This window comes from Lynx rufus, unplaced genomic scaffold (assembly GCF_022079265.1).
Source record: "Lynx rufus isolate CCGP_SWC_20201006 ecotype Redwood Valley unplaced genomic scaffold, mLynRuf1.p SCAF_1, whole genome shotgun sequence".
NCBI lineage: Eukaryota > Metazoa > Chordata > Mammalia > Carnivora > Felidae > Lynx > Lynx rufus.
This window is the reverse complement of record NW_025814823.1, coordinates 92,411,742-92,430,110: the sequence shown is the minus strand read 5'-3', so window position 1 is coordinate 92,430,110 and position 18,369 is coordinate 92,411,742. Positions and strand designations below refer to the sequence as shown.

The window sequence follows — 18,369 nt, the reverse complement described above, 5'->3', positions numbered from 1 at the left end:
GATGATGTGAAAAGAACATTAAATTATTCTCTTGCTTTGTTTCCAAGTGTTGGATAATTTTTCTTGATAGACCTCTTTCATTCTCCCAACGCATCCCAGTTTGTACAATAAATTATATGGCGGCCAAACTTACAGCACCTCATTGACATATTCCTCATCTTCCTGGCCAAGGTTTATCCTTTAGGATGTAGCACCCAGAACCAAAAAATAAAAAACTCCACATATGCCTTGAACCATGCAGGCTACAGAATAATTCGGACCTCCCATAATCTCAACACTATCTCAGCACTAAACATGAAATGAACAAAGATCACGTTTAATAGCCACATGGTATCACTGACTTATGTTAAGCAACTGAAACCCTCAGTCTTCTTTACCTAGAATGCTCCTTTGGTAAATACATTTTTCAAAATGCTGATTTTACTCTTCCTGACACATAAAAACTGTTCTTCTCTTGACTTTGTAGCCATGGCGGCTGATGGTACCACTAACCTGTCACAGCAGCCACCTCCAGAGCTTGTGGACAAATGTATAGGATCAAGAATTCACAGTGTGATGAAGAGTGATAAAGAAATTGTTGGCACACTTTTGAGATCTGAAATTTGGAAATCACATCAGAAGGAAGAAGGATCACCAAATTAGATCAGATTTCATTATATAGAAATAATTTAACAATGCTGGTTCCTGGAGGAAAAGGACCTGAAATATAAATGGATTTCCTTGGCTTACTCTCTTTTGTCTTATAATGACACAAAATAGAAATTTCTTTTTAAACTTTTAATGTTTGGATTCTATAAAGTTAAGTTTCCCAGTAAAGGGAAATGTTTTGAAGATGCATTGTTGGTTTTTTTTTTAATTAATTAATTTATTTTGAAAGAAAGAGAGAGCACAAGCAAGGGAGGGGCAGAGAGAGAATCCCAAGTAGGCTCCATGCTGCCAGCACAGAGCCTGACAGAGGGCTCAAACTCACAAACCATGAGATCATGACGTGAGCCAAAACCAAGAGTCAGATGCTTAACTGACTGAGCCACCCAGACACCCCTGAAGATGTGTTGTAAATGTCCATTTTTGTATCTTGGGAAAAGGAGAAAAGTTTGTTCTTTGAAGGCTAAAATAAGAATGTTGGCTACAAAAATATTATTCCTCCCTTTTGTATTTTCTTCCAGCCATGCATTCCCTCCTATTATATTGGAACTCTGCAGCCTTCTATCATAAATTACCCATGCTTAGCAAACATTGCTTATATGTTTTATAAAATCAAGTGATGATCCTGTCCCTCTGGAACACAAAGTATGGATCTAAATTGGTAAACTCTTAGAACCATTGAAATTTTCACATCCTCCTAACCCTTAACCAAGCAAACTGCACCACAGACACCTAAAGAGCAGGCTCATGCTGAGCAGATGCTCAGCATCTGGACCATGCCTCCAGCTGCCCCACAGCCCTCTGGCTGCTGCTTCCAGCACACTCTTGTCGCCTCCTAAGAGCCACCCTAGCTCTGATGGTCAATTATTTCTTCCTCATTCCTGGCCTCTGATCCATTTCCCCTCTCTTGAATAATAGCCAGCCCCTCCAGCAGATCCATGGATAACAAGACCTTCTTCCATCAGCCCCCGGATACTTCTTCCTGAGTCCCGCCCTTCCATGCCTGTGGACAGCTCAGTGTGTCCCTAACTGTGCTCTACAATGGACAATCCAAGAATATGTGAGGCAGGAAGAGGATTGCCAGGACCTGCTTCAGCTGAAATTCAAGGAAGCTCATGAAAACCACTCCCACCTTCTGTCAATTTCCTTTAGGAGAACTTCACCATCACATCCGGAAACAACTTCATCCCACCCCATCTCCCAACCTACAGTTCATCCTCTGTATTGTTTAGTTCATCCTCTAGGCCAGAATTGGCAAACAAAAGCCCACAGGTCACATCCAGCCACTGAATTTGTAAATAAAGTTTAGGTGGAACACAGCAACACCCATTTGTTTACATATCATCTATAGCTGTTTTTGCGCTTCAATGGCAGAGGTAAGTAGTTGTGATGGACCCGTGTATGGCCCACAAAGTCTAAAATATGCACACTTTACAGAAAAAGTTTGCTGACCCCTGATGAGGCCCCTGTTCCCACTCCTTCAAAGGCCAACTTGAAGGTCATCTGGAACATTCTCCAATATACCACCTCCCACTAGGTGGAGCTAATGGTTTTGTCACCATTCTGTCCAGAGCCATTTACGGATGCGTCTATAACAGCAATATTTTCCATCAGAAATGCTCAAGACTCACCTAGTATAGCATCTGACCTACAATCAGTAATATAATTTATTACTTTTATTGCTGAACAATTAACTGTGTCCAAGGCATCATAGTGAGCACTTACCTTCACTCTCTGATATCACCTTCACAATAAGCCACATAAGACTGAGGCTCTGAGAGGTTCGATAGATGACCAAGATGGCAGAGTTAACAAGGCATAGACCAATGCTGGAATCCTGACCTCTCTAAATCTAGTGCCTAGGTTCCTGACTCCTAAGCTATATGATCAATGTTTATTTCATAAGCCTTCTGGTAAAGACCCCATTAGCTCCTTACTCTGAAATGAGTGGAAACTCACTCAAAAGTAAGAGCTAGAGGCTTTGTGCTTCTGTTATCCATCTAGTCACTAAAATGAGATTCTAGAATTCCTTGGGAAGCTGCAACAAGGTGTCCTGTTAATGAGGCTGTCTGCCATCAGATTTGCCCTGTTTTGTAGTTAGGAAAGCACCCTTATCCTGTGCAGCTAAATAGACAATAACCTAAGCTGGGGAGACCAGGTAAGTGTACAAGGATGGACCACCTTGTCAGGTCACAGAAAGGCTCTGTAGTCACAGAAATGAACTGGGCCAACAGTCCTTTCAAAACAACACATCAGGAAATTTGTTCGAAAGTTGGGAAAAAGGCAAAAAGTGTGCATGGCACATACTTTCAGAATCAGATGGGGCATTGGACACCGAAGAACTGTATACAGGAATATACTGTTTACCACTGATAAAAAGGTGCAAGAATTCTTGAACTTGTTAACTGTTCAACAGAACAAATAGCTCCCCAAGATTAATGGCGGCTATATATTAAGCAGTCTTATAACTAACTCAGCAATCTTACCCTAATATTTCTTTATTAAGTTGCCTATAAATGTCCTAGCATCTTAAATGTTCTTTCAACCAGTATTAACATCTAACGGGTTCCCTGATTAATTAATAAACTAAGTAAAATCAATAACACATGTTATTTTTGCCTGAGGAATCATGATTTTACCTCTTTAAAAATCACACTTTGGTGTGGCTCCTAGGTGGGTCAATCAGCTAAGCATCCAACTCTTGATTTCGGCTCAGGTCATTATCTCACGGTTCATGAGTTCGAGCCCCACATCAGGCTCTGCACCGACAGTGCAGAGCCTGCTTGGGATTCTCTCTCTCTCCATCTCTCTCTGCCGCTCACCCCTGCTCTCTCTCTCTCTCAAAATAAATAAAAATTAAACACTTAAAAAAAATAAAAATAATACTTTGTAAATATGTTAAAGATTTCATGTCTCTAGGAAGAGTTTCAACTGATAAAACACAAAGACCTCAAGTAATCTTTCAAAAATCCATCTATTATTTAATCTTGCCTTGTGAAAAAAAAAGGTGTCTTTTTTTTTTCTGTGCTAAACTGAAGAATGTTTGACTGTCCTCTAGCTATCTTTTAAAAGGTACAGTTATCACTGATCTAAGATAATTCAACACCAGGAAATTACAATGGAAGTATTCTCAGTCTGACGGAAATGACATGCAGGCCAGATAAAGCTACATAAGAATACAAAGATCTCACAGTTGTTCGTATCACATCCTGTTGTGTTACAGGTGAATTCAAAGGTTGTATTTTCCCACTTTATGTAGAACTGACAAGAAATGTTTTGAACTAAATTTAGTAACTACTGCCTCTGGAAGAAAATAGTGTTACCTTCAGCAATAACTCCAGAGTCTAGACATATAACTGCCATCCCAAAAGTCTCATCCTTCAGAGAATGCTTTCCCAGAATGATTTTACAAGACCTGCTTCTCTCATTATATAAGATTATTCAGCAATTGCCAGCCAGCCATGTTCTCTATCAAAGCTGAGGTTTTTTTCATCTGGGCTAAGCTACAGGACAGGGAGTCACCAAAGTCTACGGCAACAAGGCTAAACTACCCCTGGGCACTTGAGATGCAAATAATATCCCATTTCTTTACTGTAAATGTGTAGATACAACTAAATTATATCATCCTCCAGGTCTAACCCACCATGACAGGCTGGAAGATGAATATATCAGTTCATTTTCAGGTCTCCTTCCACACACTTTGTATCATTCAACCACCCAGGTTATGTGGAATGTTGAGTCACAGGGAAGGGCACATTCTGAGCCTAGGTAGTGACCTACCCACGCCAGGATCCATGACAAAAGTGGGGAGAGGGGGGCTCTTCCAGCAGCTCCACTTCCTCCAGGCCAACTTGGACCTTGGGGACCTTTGCCTCCACTCTTGGTGGGTTCGTCATGCCATCATTCCTCTCATCTTGGTGGTAGTGAGCACTCCAAGCCCCTCCCCCAACCCCAGACCTCTCTCCATTCCACTTGGGAGAACCTCACAGCCCCCAGGATAGATGTTTCTTCCTTCAACCCTCAGGCACTAAACTTCCAACCCCCCACCACTTCCTCCCCCCAGTGAAGCCCCGTTCATCTTCGAAATGGGATAAAACAAACCCATGCTCAGCCCACCTGTACTGCCTTGGGGCCAGAGCGTCAACTTTCACCCTGGGGCACAACGCACAGGTTGTGAACTGCAGGACGTGGGGTGTTGAGGAGCTCAGAGTGCAAGAAATGGAGAGCTGAGCCAGGGGTGGCATGAGAGAAAGAGCATGATAGATCTTCTCATTGCTCCCTAGTGCAAGCCTGCTCTCAGGAAAGTAAGTTATTCTCAAATCTTTCAAATCCAGGCTCCTCTACATAACAGCCATATGTCTGTGGGCAAGTTAACCTCAATTTCCTCACCCGAAAATGGGATTAACCATGGTCCGTATTTTATATAGTTGGAGGAGAATTGCAGGAATTAGGAAGTGTAAAGCGATTAGTTGGTTGAGAGTCCAACTAGTTGGTTGAGAGTCCAACTCTTGATTTCGGCTCAGGTCATGATCTCATGGTTGTGGAATCAAACCCCATGTCAGGCTCTGTGCTGACAGCTTGGAGCCCGCTTGGGATTCTCTCTCTCCCTCTCTGCCCTCTTTCCCTCCCTCTCTCTCTCAAAATAGACATTAAAAAAAATAAGTGTAAAGCGATTAGAACAGTTCCTGGAACATAGTAGTCATCCAATAAATCTTAGATGTTACTAACACCTAGGATTATTAATATTGACTGCCACAGTATATTCTCAGTAAAGTGCCACCTCCCACTTTATGAAGTGGGTATGAAGTTGCCATCATGTTCCACCAGAATGGAACCACAAGTGTTACTGAAGCTGAGACACCCGAGACAAGGTCTCTAATCCCTGGGAAGTAAAACTAAATCCCAAAGACCCTTAAAGGGAAAGTCCATCTCATGGAATTGTGTCTGAGAATGAAGGTTGTCTCAAAACCTCATTCAGAAGGATAGCTAGAGCTGAGGACTCAGTCCCTCGACAATGTGAGGGGCACGTGGATCTGGAAATTCTTTTACACTGTTGTTCCCTCGGATCCAGCACATCACGCCTCTAAGCAGGAAGCTGATATCCTGCTGGAAAATTTTGGACAACCACCCTGGGTTACGTGGGAAACACTGAAACCCTACAGGGGGCCACAGTAATAGCAGGCTTTCAAATGGATTCTCTACAAGATACAGATACTAGAAACTACTCTGTGATTCCTAAACATTCACATGATTTGCATCCAAATCAAATTGGTTGTCTATATTCTTTTTTTTTTTTTTAATATTTATTTATTTTTGAGAGAGACACAGAGTGTGAGCCGGGGAGGGCAGAGAGAGAGAGGAAGACACAGAATCCGAAGCAGGCTCCAGGCTCTGAGCTGTCAGCACAAAGCCTGACGCAGGCCTCGAACCCATGAACTGTGAGATTGCGACCTGGGCCGAAGTCGGACGCCTAGCCGACTGAGCCACCCAGGTGCCCCTGGTTGTCTCTATTCTTGATGTTTATTCATGGATAGTTATTGACGGCAGGCATTCTACTAGGTGCTTAGGACGCAGTGGTGGAAAAGCTGCAGTCTGCGACCTCACAGGGCTTGCAGACTTTTAGGGGACACTGAACAGGAGCTGGATGCTATGAGGACAAATACCCGGAATATCTGACTTCATCTGGTGGCTCAGGAAAGGCTTCCCAGGGGAAGTGAATTTTAAGACTAGAAATAAAAGGCATTTTATGACAGGTAGAAGGAGAATGATAGGCATCATCGTTAAACGACTTGCTGAAAAACAACACGGGGAAAATTGAAAATGGCTGGAACGCAGGAAGCAAGGAAGTAAACCCACAAAGAGAGGCCAAAGACACAGGAAGGGGACAGGTATGCAGGGCATGGAGACCATAATGAGGAGCCTGGACCTTATTCTGAGGAAGTGGAATATGATCACCTTTTTGTTTTAAGCAGATTACTCTGGCCACAGTGAGGACAACCAATTTTAGCATGGCAACATTAAATACAGAGATTCTACATAAAGCTATTGTAGGTGAACAGGTGACAAATGGACGTGACTTAGAATGGGGACCACAAGGGGCACCTGGGTGGCTCAGTCTGTCAAGCGTCAGACTCTTGATTTCGGCTCAGGTCACGATCTACTGGTTCATGAGTTCGAGCCCCATGTCAGGCTCTGAACTGTTAGCTTGGGATTCTTTAAACAAATAAACAAACAAACTTAAAAAAGAAAAAAAGAATGGGGACCGCAAGAAAGAAGTGGATGGATCCCAGAGATAGTTAGGATGTGGTCATAATAATAGCTCATGGGGGGTTAAGGAGGAGAGGCAAAGCCGATTCCCATGTCTCAAGATGGGGAAGGTGCTAATCATTTACTATGACAGAAAACGCTGGAGAACAAGCAGTCTGGAGTTGATGACCACGAGTTCCTTTAGAAGAAATATTAAATCTAAGTTGAGTGCTACGTCCAAGTGGAAATTCCAAGCACGCAAGCCAATACTTAGAAGAAAGCCCAGACAAGAAATAGTTTGGAAGTTATCAATATAAAAATAGTAGGTGAAGCCATGGAAACAGGTGGCCGTATCAGCCTGTGTTACTGAAACAAAACAAAAGGAAGTCTATTCTGTACCTACCTACACTTAATCATGGGAATTTCAGGCCAAGTAGGGGAGGGGAGGAGAAGATGCCATGTGGAGCCAGTGGGGGCGTATTTCAGGGTGGGATACGGCTTCCTCCACACTCTGCTCCCTCCCACCACCCCTCTTCCATCCTGCCCAGGCTCTCAAGGGGATCTTGCTGGCTGCCCTTCTATTTCTTGTGGCCCACATTCCTCTGGGTCCAGGTAACCAAGAAGGGAATAGAAGCCTCAAGAAGTGAGAAGGGAGAAGCCTAAAGCCACCAGGAGAGAAGGTGGTGAGGGCTATATCTCTTTCGGAGCTCCTTCTCACTAACCGCTTCTCAGATTATCAGAATCTACATGTTAGTAAGATCCCTGGGTGATTGGTATGTATGTTACAGTTTGAGGCATCCTGATGTGTCATATGGGTCAGCAAACTTTGTAAAGAACCGGAGTAAACATTTGAGGTTTTGTGGGCCCATGCTGGGACACCTGCTCAGCAGAGCCACTGTATAGCAAAAGCAGACACTGACGACATGTGACAAATGAGGTGGCTGCGTTCCATTAAAGTTTATTTATGGACACCAAAATTTGAATTTCATATAATTTTTACAGTCACCAAAAAGTAATTCTATTCTAGGAGGATCTTAGAATTTTGTAGGCAGGAGTATTAGATGATATCATAAAACCTAGGGAGTAAAAGAGACACATAATTTTAAACATAGGATCCTGGGGCACCTGCATGGTTCAGTCGTTTAAGCCTCTGACTCTTGATTTCGGCTCAGGCCATAATCTCACAGTTTGTGACATCAAGCCCCATTTCAGGCTCTGTGCTGACAGCGTGGAGCCTGCTTGGGATCCTCTCTCTCTCTCTCTCTCTCTCTCTCTCTCTCTCTCTCTCTCCTTCCCTCTCAAAATAAATAAACTTTAAAAATAAAATCCTGTGTGAAGATTCTGTTTATTCTACATCTAAATAAAGCTGCGAAGTTCAACATTAGTCATCACGAGGGCAGAGTCCTATGTGGATATAACTTGGCTTCCATGCTCAGCAAGGAGCCTGACCCTGGGTTTCATCCCATGACCCTGGGATCGTGATCAGAGCTGAATCAAGAGTCAGCTGCTCAACTGACAAGCCACCCAGGCACGCAAGTTTCATATTTTCTTAATTGCAAACACAGTTGCCTCACTGTGCCACAAAGTTCTTGTAGGCATTTAAACCAAATATTTCTTTCTAAGGATGAATTTTGTGAGTTTTTTGCATCCTTGCTTGTTTACCATTCCTTCTCTAGACATTTAAAGCTTTACCCGTGGGTCAGAGGTTTGTGGCCTGTGCTCCCAGAGTACCTATTCTTTATCAAGAGAAAGAAAACCACCAAAACATCTCTGTCACCAAAACGAATGAGATCATTTTCTTAATATTTGAATCACTCCACCTTAAAGCAGATTATTTTTTTCCTCGTTAATCCATTTTCTTGGCATTTCACATGACATCTTCCTACTCTCCTTGGATTTCTTTTCATCGTATCTTGCCAAAAGAATTAAAAAGTGAAAGCTGAAACTCTTCATTTCATTTTTAAAGTCATGTGATGAGAAGATCAAATAAAATTCGACTGGCCAAAGTCCGTCTCTTCCAAATGCTTAACTGTACCCATACCTAAGTCATACACAGAGTTGTAACATTTTAAACAAACCACATGTTCTATATAATACAAGGTGGTATAATTTAAGCAACCACTAAGAATCTGAAATTATTCCAAGCAAAAGTCACTCAAAATCTGCAACCAAGTCCCCCATTTTTTTCATGACCCCCCCTTTTAAAAAATACCTGTTTAGGGACACCTGGGTGGCTCAATCGTTGACTTTCTGACTCTTGATTTCAGCTCAGGTCATGATCCCAGGGTCATGGGATCAAGCCCCATGTTAGGCTCCACTCTGTGCATAGAGCCTGCTTAGGATTCTCTCTCTCTCTCCCTCTCCCTCTCTCACTCTCTCTCCCTCTCCCACTGCCCCTCTCTCCTGCTCACATGTTCCCTCTCTCTAAAATAAATAAATAAATAAATACATAAATACATAAATAAATAAGAACAACTGTTTAACTATGTAAATATTGAGATACAAAAATTGTATACTTGGGACTATGAACTATAGAACGTTTAGTTCTTCATTCAACTCTTAAAGAAGGAAGGATGAGGTGTCTTGATGGCTTCCATTTCTTTTCAGGTGCATTGAGAGTTAATGATCATCTTCTCCCCCAAAAAGAGCGAGGAGTTGTTACCTATTTCTGAGACAGGAGACTCACAGAGAGAATTGGAAACAGGACAGATCCTTAGATGCAGAAAGTCACAGAACTGTCCTTGAACCCAGATTGAACCCAGAAAATCACAGAACTGTCCTTGAACCCAGATTGAAGGCAACAGAAAGCTGGATCATTAATAAAATCATGATTTGCCTTGAGCCCACCAGAGCGCTGAAACAGCAAGGCAGGCAGACAGGTGAACTAAATTTCAGGTGATAGGCCCTGAGGAGGGGCCAGACTCTTGAACTGCTTCACCTGTGGCAAAGTGCAGCCCAAAGAGACAACTGCCTTAGAGGGTAAACAGAAAATGGATGCATGTTTAAGGAATTCTTCAAGGCCAAGTGTGGGCTAAAGTGAGGGTCACACCCCTAGTTGCTCCTGATGCAGGAAGTCTGCACTCCCTCACCCCACCTCCCTACCGCCCCACCCCTGTGCACAAGCACACAAAGCCCCACCCACTTGCCCTTTGTGAAGAGAACTGGGAGCCAAGGACTGTGGGTCCCAGGGAAGGGGCGGGAAGTGCTCCCACCCACCACCCCCCAACCCCCAAGCCCAGGCAGAGATTCATTGTCTCTGGGCAGGGATAGAAGCCAACATCACTTGTGAAGGTGCAGAAAACCCTCCCTCTCTCCCCCAGTCCCAGGCAAAGGTAAACTTCTGAGGGCATAGTCAGGCATCCCACCTCAAATCTACCACCAACCTTGCACTGGCAATAAGAGCCAGCAGTCTACACCGGGGTTGGGCTGTGGAGGAACAAGCCAACTTGCCTGTCACTCATCTCAAGCAAAGTCCACTGCTGCTTCTGTGTTGACACAAAGCAGAGGTCAGCTTCCATTCAGGGCAGAGAATGGAACTCTCTACTGCCCCAAATTCTCCATATAAACTAGTCAGAGTGTGACTGCCATAGGAGGGAACAAGAATGTTGAAAATGGGCCCACTCTTCAAATCCAGGTACCCAGGATATGGCTCAGTGAGACTGACCAAGAGAATGAAGAGTTCCCACCTCACCCCAAGCTTAAGCATCCCACCAAATAACCAACAACTGGCAGGATACAACATGGAAAGGACAAGAGCCACAGAGAAAGACCCTTTTTAAGCAGTCAGGACTACTTAAAGCTGCAGGTGAATTGGGAACACAGAAAAATCCACCAGCACCCTAGAATCCACATTAAGTACAAGGCAGTGGCAGTAGTCCACCCCGGAAGCAATTAAAATATTATGATACATTAATGGCAATTATAGCAACAACGAAACCTACAATCAGCTTAAACTGAAGCTGCATTGCCTCAGTCTTCTCTCATGAAACACTGAGAAGAGCCATGCCCACTTCTAGACATAAATCCTATCTACCTCAGGCTCTACTATTCTTTTATACAAAATGTCCAATATTGAATCAAAAATGACAAGACACACAACAATAACAAGACAGCATATCATGCTGTGGTTGGATGTATTCTATACACGTCAGATAGGTCAAGTTGACGGTGATTTTCTTTTACATTCTTACCAATTTTCTATCTAGTAATTCTATTAATTAGAGAGGACTACTGAAATCTCCAACCATAATTGCTGAACTGTCAACTTCTCCTTTCTATTCCGTCCTGTTATATCATGTATTTTCAAGATGTTGTTAAATATATAATCATTTATAAATGTCAGAGCTTCCTGATGTATTGGCCCTTTATGATTAAGAAATATTCCTCATTCTTTCTAGTAATATTCTTTGTCAAAAAGTCTATTTTGTCTGAAACTTATATAGTCACTCCAGCTCTCTTATGGCTACTCTTGCAAGCTGTGCCTTTCCCATACCTTTATTTTCAACCAATTTTGTGTCTTTAAACAAACCTGAATCTCTTATACACAGCACACAGTAGGATCTTTCTCTTTATCCAGTCTGATCATCTCTGCCTTTTAATGTAGCTATTGAGGTAGCTGAACTGATGTCTGACATTTTGCCATTTGTTTTCCATACATGTCTTGTCCTATTTATTGTATTTTTTACTGCCTTCCTTTCTGTTAAATATATTTTTTCTAGTATACTATTTTAATTCCTTTACTAATTTTTAAGCTTAGTTTTGGTTTGTGGTGTGTGTGTGTGTGCATGTGTGTGTGTGCGTGTGTTTAGTTAGTTATCTTAGAATTACAATTTAACATTAATTCATCACCATCTACTTCAGGTTAATACTGACTTAATTTTGTTTATGATGTTATTTTTTTAACTCATCTCTACATCCAATGTGGGGCTTGAATTCACAACCTGTAGATGAAGAGTCATGCGATCTACGGACTGAGCCAGCAAGGTGCCCCAACAGTGACTTAATTTTGGTAAAATATAGCAAATTTGATCCAGTAAGCTCCATTCCCTCCCCCATATTCCATACTATTATCATCATAAGTATTAAATCTACTTATTTTATAAGCCCAAATCAGCCTTACATTTATTATTTTCAACAAGGGTATGCTTTTTAAAGAAATAAGAAGAAAAACAACTTTATATACAGTCTTTTCTACTGACCCACATCTTTATCACTTCCTGAGCTCTTCATTCCTTCTGGAGGAGCTGAGTTACTATCTACTGTCATTTCCTTTCATCCTGAAGGACGTCCCTCAGTACTTCTTATAGGGCAGGTATACTCCCAGTGTTCGTTAATTTGGGAAGTCTGTTTCACTCTCATTCTCTGAATAATAGTTTTATTGGGTGGAGAGTTCTTGGAATGACGTTCTCTTTCCTCTCTGCATTTTAACTCTATTCCACTGCCTCCTAGGCTCCTTTATATTCTGATAAGTCAGGCACTATCCACATCGTTGTTTCTCTTTAATGATGCTTCATTTCTCCCTTGCTGCTTTCAAGACTTGCTCTTTACATCTTTCCACAGTTACACTATGACGTGACTAGGTGTGTTTCTCTTTGTGTTTAGCCTTAATGGAATTTTTTGAGCTTCTTGAATCTGAAGGTTAGAGGTTTTCATCAAATTTGGGGAGTTTGGGGGTCACTGATGCTTCCTTCCCCCCCCCCCCGCCTTCTCTCTCTTCTCTCCCTCTCTGATTCTTATCACAAATATTAGTGACTTATCTTGATATTATTCCCCAGGCCTCTGAGCCTCTGTCCTTCAATCTCATTTCATCTCTCTGTTCTCCAAATTGGATAACTACTGTCTCCAGGATCAGTTATTCTTTTCTCTGCCATCTCAAATCTGCTGTTGAACCTATCTGCTGAATTCTTCATTGGGTTATTTTACTTTTCACTGCTAGATAGCATTTTGTTTTTGTATACTTTATAGTTTCCATTTCTCTTTTGCAATTTCTTGTTTTCATTGTCAGTTTTTTAAGATAATTAAACCTAATTTCCTTTAATTTTTTTGAACATATTTATAATGGATGCTTAGAGGACTTTGGGCCCATTTAGAATTAGTTTCTCTTGATTGCTTTCTTTCTGAATATTGATCACACTTCCCTGCTTCCTTGTATGTCTCATAATTTGGGGTTGAAAACCAGACATGCTACATAACATGTTGTAATGACTTTAATTCTGTTTCATTTTCCTGAGGATTGTTTTTTCCCTTTTCTTTGTAACTTGCCTGGACTTACACTGTAAAATCTGTCTCCCCTGTGGTGTGCAGTCACTGATATTTCTGGACAGATTTTTAAAATTTTTATTTGTATTTTTTACTATGGCCTTTTAGTGGATTCCCCTGTGTCTACCTAGCTTCCTGGGTCAGTCAAGACATTGAGGAGAGGTTGGACTCAAACATCTTATGCCCCAAAAGCTTCCCACCTCTGCTGATTGATAAGTCTGGGAACATATTCAAATTTTCAATCAGTTAGGTCTTCCTTGGGATTTATTTTTCCCTCAGCTCTCTCGGCAATCCTGCATGCATCTGTGTGGTTTTCCATTCAGCCAGGGATGTCTGAAGAGCTGATCTCATTTCTGCAGCTTCTCCATTAAGTGTCTCGCTGGCTTAACACTCACCCCGAAAACTGCAATGTCACATTAGTAAAACAGATGATTTTTCCCATTCCCCACCAAGTTCATCACTGTCAGCCGACAAATCCACAGGTTTTCACCCCCAAAAATCAAGTCCACCCTCTCTGGCAGTAAAGTTACTGGTTTTCCTGTCCAGCCCTGCATTCTCGATTCTGCTGTCGGGGCAGGGGATGATCTGGACAGAAGGGAGAGGTTGCCTGACTTAGCAAAAGAAAATAACAATACAGGAGGAACACCTAATGCCTCAGTCAGTTGAGCATCCGACTCTTGATTTCAGCTCAGGTCATGACCTCATGGTGTGTGAATTCAAGCCCCACGTCGGTCTCCATACTGACAGTGTGGAGCCTGCTTGGGATTCTTTCTCTCTCCCTCTCTCTCTGCCCCTCCCCCCGCTCTCTCTCTCTCAAAATAAATAAATAAACTTAAAAAAATAACAATACAGGATGTCCAGTTAAATTTGAAATCCAAGTAAGTAATGAGTAATTTTTTAGTATATGTCTCATGCAGTATTTTGGACATGCTTATACTTAAAAAGTATTTGCTGTTTATCTGAAATCAAACTTGGCATCCTGAATTTTATCCAGCAACCTTAGGGGGTCTGGGGGGAGCCTCAGACAAGAGGGCCACATAAGCCTGATGTTCTTGCCTAAAATTCTCTCATTTTCTTTTGTTTGTTTGTTTATTATTTTTGAGAGAGAAAGAACGCATGTGTGCACAGGGAGGGGCAGAGAGAGCTGGGGACAAAGGATCTGAAGCAGGCAGGACGTCATTCTCAGATCTTTAAGGACCACAGAGAAACTCCAAAGATAAGGTTACCTGTGGAGAGTGTCAGGTTTCGTATATAGTTAATTCCAGTTCCCCGCAGTGAGGTGATCCTTCCGGACTCTTTGCTGGTGGTGAAAACCACAACTTCGGGGTAGTGAAATCTCCACCCCGTGAGTCTTAGGAGGGTCTGAGCCTGGAATTTCAGGCAGGACAGTAAGAGAAAGGCCAGCCCAAAGATGGTTCAGGGCACAAAGATTGGTGAGAACAATGCTTGGAGTTACATTACTTTTTCTTTTCCCACTGAACAAGCAAACAAGTGATGCAAAAATACGTACAAGACCCAGGGATTTCAGGATCATGTATGGATGCCAATCTGCTCCACCTCCCTCACTCCTCAAGAAGGTGCATCTGAGGGACACCCAGGTGTCTCAATCGGTTAAGCGTCCGACTTCAGCTCAGGTCATGACCTCACAGTTCGTGGGTTCGAGCCCCGCATGGGGCTCTCTGCTGTCAGCACAGAGCCCACTTTGAATCCTCTGCCTCCCTCTCTCTGTCTGTCCCTCCCCTACTCTTTCTCTCTCTCAAAATACATACATACATACATTTTTTTTAAAAAGGTACATCTGAGTTTTAGTATTTTCAGCAGCCTACATGAACGGAGGGCTCCTCTCCTGCAATCCAGAGGAGCCAACAACTGCAGACCCACCAACTCTTGTCTTATTTTAGACCCGGGAGTTTGCATGGGAGGAGCCAGGATACATCAGCATCATACCCAAGGATACCACTCACCACCATGCGTCAAGGGAGCCAATACCCGAGTTCAGGTTCAAAACGTATCACTGCGTGACAGTAACATAACACAGCTGTTAGCAGAGACAGAACACTTTCTGAAACGGGGCTATTGCCGTGCTCTCTTCCTTGCTATGCCATTGGGCTGCCAGATGTTGCCAAGAGAACAGGCCTGGTGATGGCCTACCACAGAAAAAGACAGATTTGGGGGAGGGGGTCAAAACCAGGCCTCACCGCTCATCACTTGTGCAGTTTAGGGTTGCTTAGACGTAAAAGGAAAGGCAGAGCATAACCCTGGTCTTGAGGGCCTGTTGAACGTTTTCTTAAAATTAAGCATCAGTTTCAATCCTTCAGCATTTCCCCGTTTTGCCTCTGGGTGTCTCCAACACTTTCTCCCCACGTCACTCAGGACAGAATACTTCTCTGTCACTCAGGACAGAATACTTCTCTTTTAAGTTTATTTATTTATTTTGAGATAGAGAGAGAGTACCAATGGGGAAGGGGCAGAGGAAGGGGGGACAGAATACCTGAAGCGGGCTCTGTGCTGATAGCAGAGAGCCCGATGCGGGGCTCAAACTCATAAACCTTGAGATCATGACCTGAACTGAAGTTAGACACTTAACCGACTGAGCCACCCAGGAGCCCCTGGACACAATACCTTTCAAATCCCAGATCTGCTCATTTTGCTCTCTTAACAGATGGATCAGGTCTCTTAGAGTCTTAGCCCCATGCATAGCACAGTGTTGGTCATAAGCACTAATATGGCAGGCCTCATTTCATTACATTTTGTTTTCTTGCACTTTGCAGATTTTGCATTCTTTTAACAAATTAATAGTTTGTGGCAACCCTGCATAGAGCAAGACTGTCAGTGCTATTTTTCCAACAGTGTGTTCCCACTTCATGTCTCTGTGTCGTATTTTGGTAAATTTTGCAATTATTTCAGGCTTTTTCATTATTACCCTCTTTGGTATGGCAATCTGTGATTAGTGATAATGACTCACTGAAAGCTTGGGTGATGGTTAGCATTTTTTTAGCCATAAAGGGTTGTGTTTTTGAGAGAGAGAGAAAGAAAGCATAAGTGTGCACAAGCCAGGGAGGGGCAGAGAAAGGGAGAGAGAGAATACACGCTGCCAGCACAGAGCCCAATTCGGGGCTCGATCTCATGACTGTGAGACCATGACCTGGGCTGAAATCAAGAGTCAGACATTTAACCAACTAAGCCAACCAGGAGCCCTATAAGGTATTTTTAAATTAAAGTACATACATTATTGGGCACCTGGGTGGCTCAGTCGGTTAAGCATCTGACTTTGGCTCAGGTTATGATCTCACAGTTTGTGAGTTCAAGCCCCGCATCAGGCTCTGTGTTGACAGCTTGGAGCCTGGAGCCTGCTTCAGATTCTGTGTCTCCCTCTCTCTCTGCCCCTTCCCCGCTCATGCTCTGTCTCTCTCTGTCTCTCAAAAATAAACATTGAAAAAAAATTAAAGTATATACATTATGAGTTTTTTTAGACATAACATTATTTCACATTTAATAGAATACAGTATACTGACTGTAAAACCAACTTTCACGTGCCCTGGGAAACGAAAAAGTTCATTTGACTCACTTTCTTGCAATATTCATTTTATTTGCAGTGGTCTGGAACCGAACCTGCAGTATCTCTAAGGTATGCCTGTACTTAGTGAGCTCTTACTATATGCCAAGCACTGTTCTGAATAGTTTTACATGCACTGACACATCTAATTCTTAAAACAATCCATTAAAGGGGTGCCTGTGTGGCTCAGTTGGTTGAGCATTGGACTTTGGCTCAGGTCATGATCTCGTGGTTTGTGAGTTCAAGCCCCACATTGGGTTCTGCTGTCAGCACAGAGCCTGCTTCAGATCCTCTGTCCCCCACTCTCCCCTGCCCCTTCCCTACTTGTGCTCTCTCTCTAAAAAAATAAACAAACATTACCAAAAAAAGCCATTAAAAAAATGGCATGAACTATTATTATCCCCATTTTATGGATGAAGGAAGTGAGAAACAGCGAGTAAGTATCTTGTCCCAAGTGATACAGGTGGTAAATGTGGAAGCTGGAATTCAAGGCAGGTGGACTCTAGATCTGGAGTCTACCCTCTGACCGTGATGTCCTACCACCTTATTTTAAACAGAAGTCTCATGAAGAATGATTTCATAAAACAAACAAGTGAAATTCACTTCACTGTGGCATTCCTCAGATCAAAGCAGGATTGCATTTTGTACGGTTGAGTTTTTAAGTGGGACACTTCATTTAAACACCCCCAGTGGAAGGAAAGTTTAATTTATTCGCCTAGATAATTGTGAGAAGATTAAAAGTAGATGCACTAACTTGACATAAAGCTCCTGGGAACAATAAAATGTAAACAGAAATAAATTAACATTTAGTTTCTACTAAATGTCATACGGGCTCACTCGTTAACATGTTCAGCCGGTACTGTTTCATTTATATGCCCCACTCCCTGCATTTCAAACACCCAGTCACAGCCATTGGCACTTAATTCGCTGTTTGTATCGGGGCTTCTATTCTCAATCCATATACTAAAAACTTCGGTTTTTACAATGCTTTTCAACGTATCAATTACCTTCTTACACATCATCTCGCTCAATCTTCAAAACAACCCTAGCAGGCCAGCATTATAATCTTCATTTTAGGGTGCCTCGAATGACAAGCAAGGAGTTTAAGAAATGTTTTCAAGAGCACACAGCTCATAAGCAGCAGAATACAGACTCAACCCTCAACCCAAACTTCACGTATGAGCCCTTTCCAATTGCCCAAAGCTGGACAAAAAGACAGGCGGCTTCCACCATGGTACCAAATCCCATCCCTCATGGGGCCACAGACTAAAACAGAGTAAATAACATTTATGGTTATATTAAAGTCTTGTCTCAGAAGAGCTCGGGTACTTGAAGCTTCATGAATCTTGCCAAATATCTCCACAGCTCATAAAAGGGAAACCCAAAATGTGGACGAAAGCGCCCTGTCGGTCCTAATGCCGATAACCCAACCACGCACAACCCCTCCCCCGCCAGGTGTCTGACTTTCCAGAAGCTCCCCAGGTCACCTGGCCTGAGCTTTATTTGCCTTCCAGTCACAGAACACAAAGTAGGAAGTTGAAAGTAATGTCCTTGTTTCCAAGGAAGACATGTTGAGGTATCTCTCTAACAAAGAGCACAGAGCTTACAGATTCACAGATAAGTATACAGAAGAGGCGGCCAATCTAGCTCTTCCTCTCACTCGT

At 42.6% G+C, this 18,369-nt stretch overlaps 1 pseudogene; it reads left to right on the top strand.

The window, feature by feature from the left end:
- Nucleotides 1-468: 468 nt before the first annotated feature.
- On the top strand, nt 469-710 carry LOC124521509 (U6 snRNA-associated Sm-like protein LSm5; annotated as a pseudogene).
- Nucleotides 711-18,369: the final 17,659 nt, after the last annotated feature.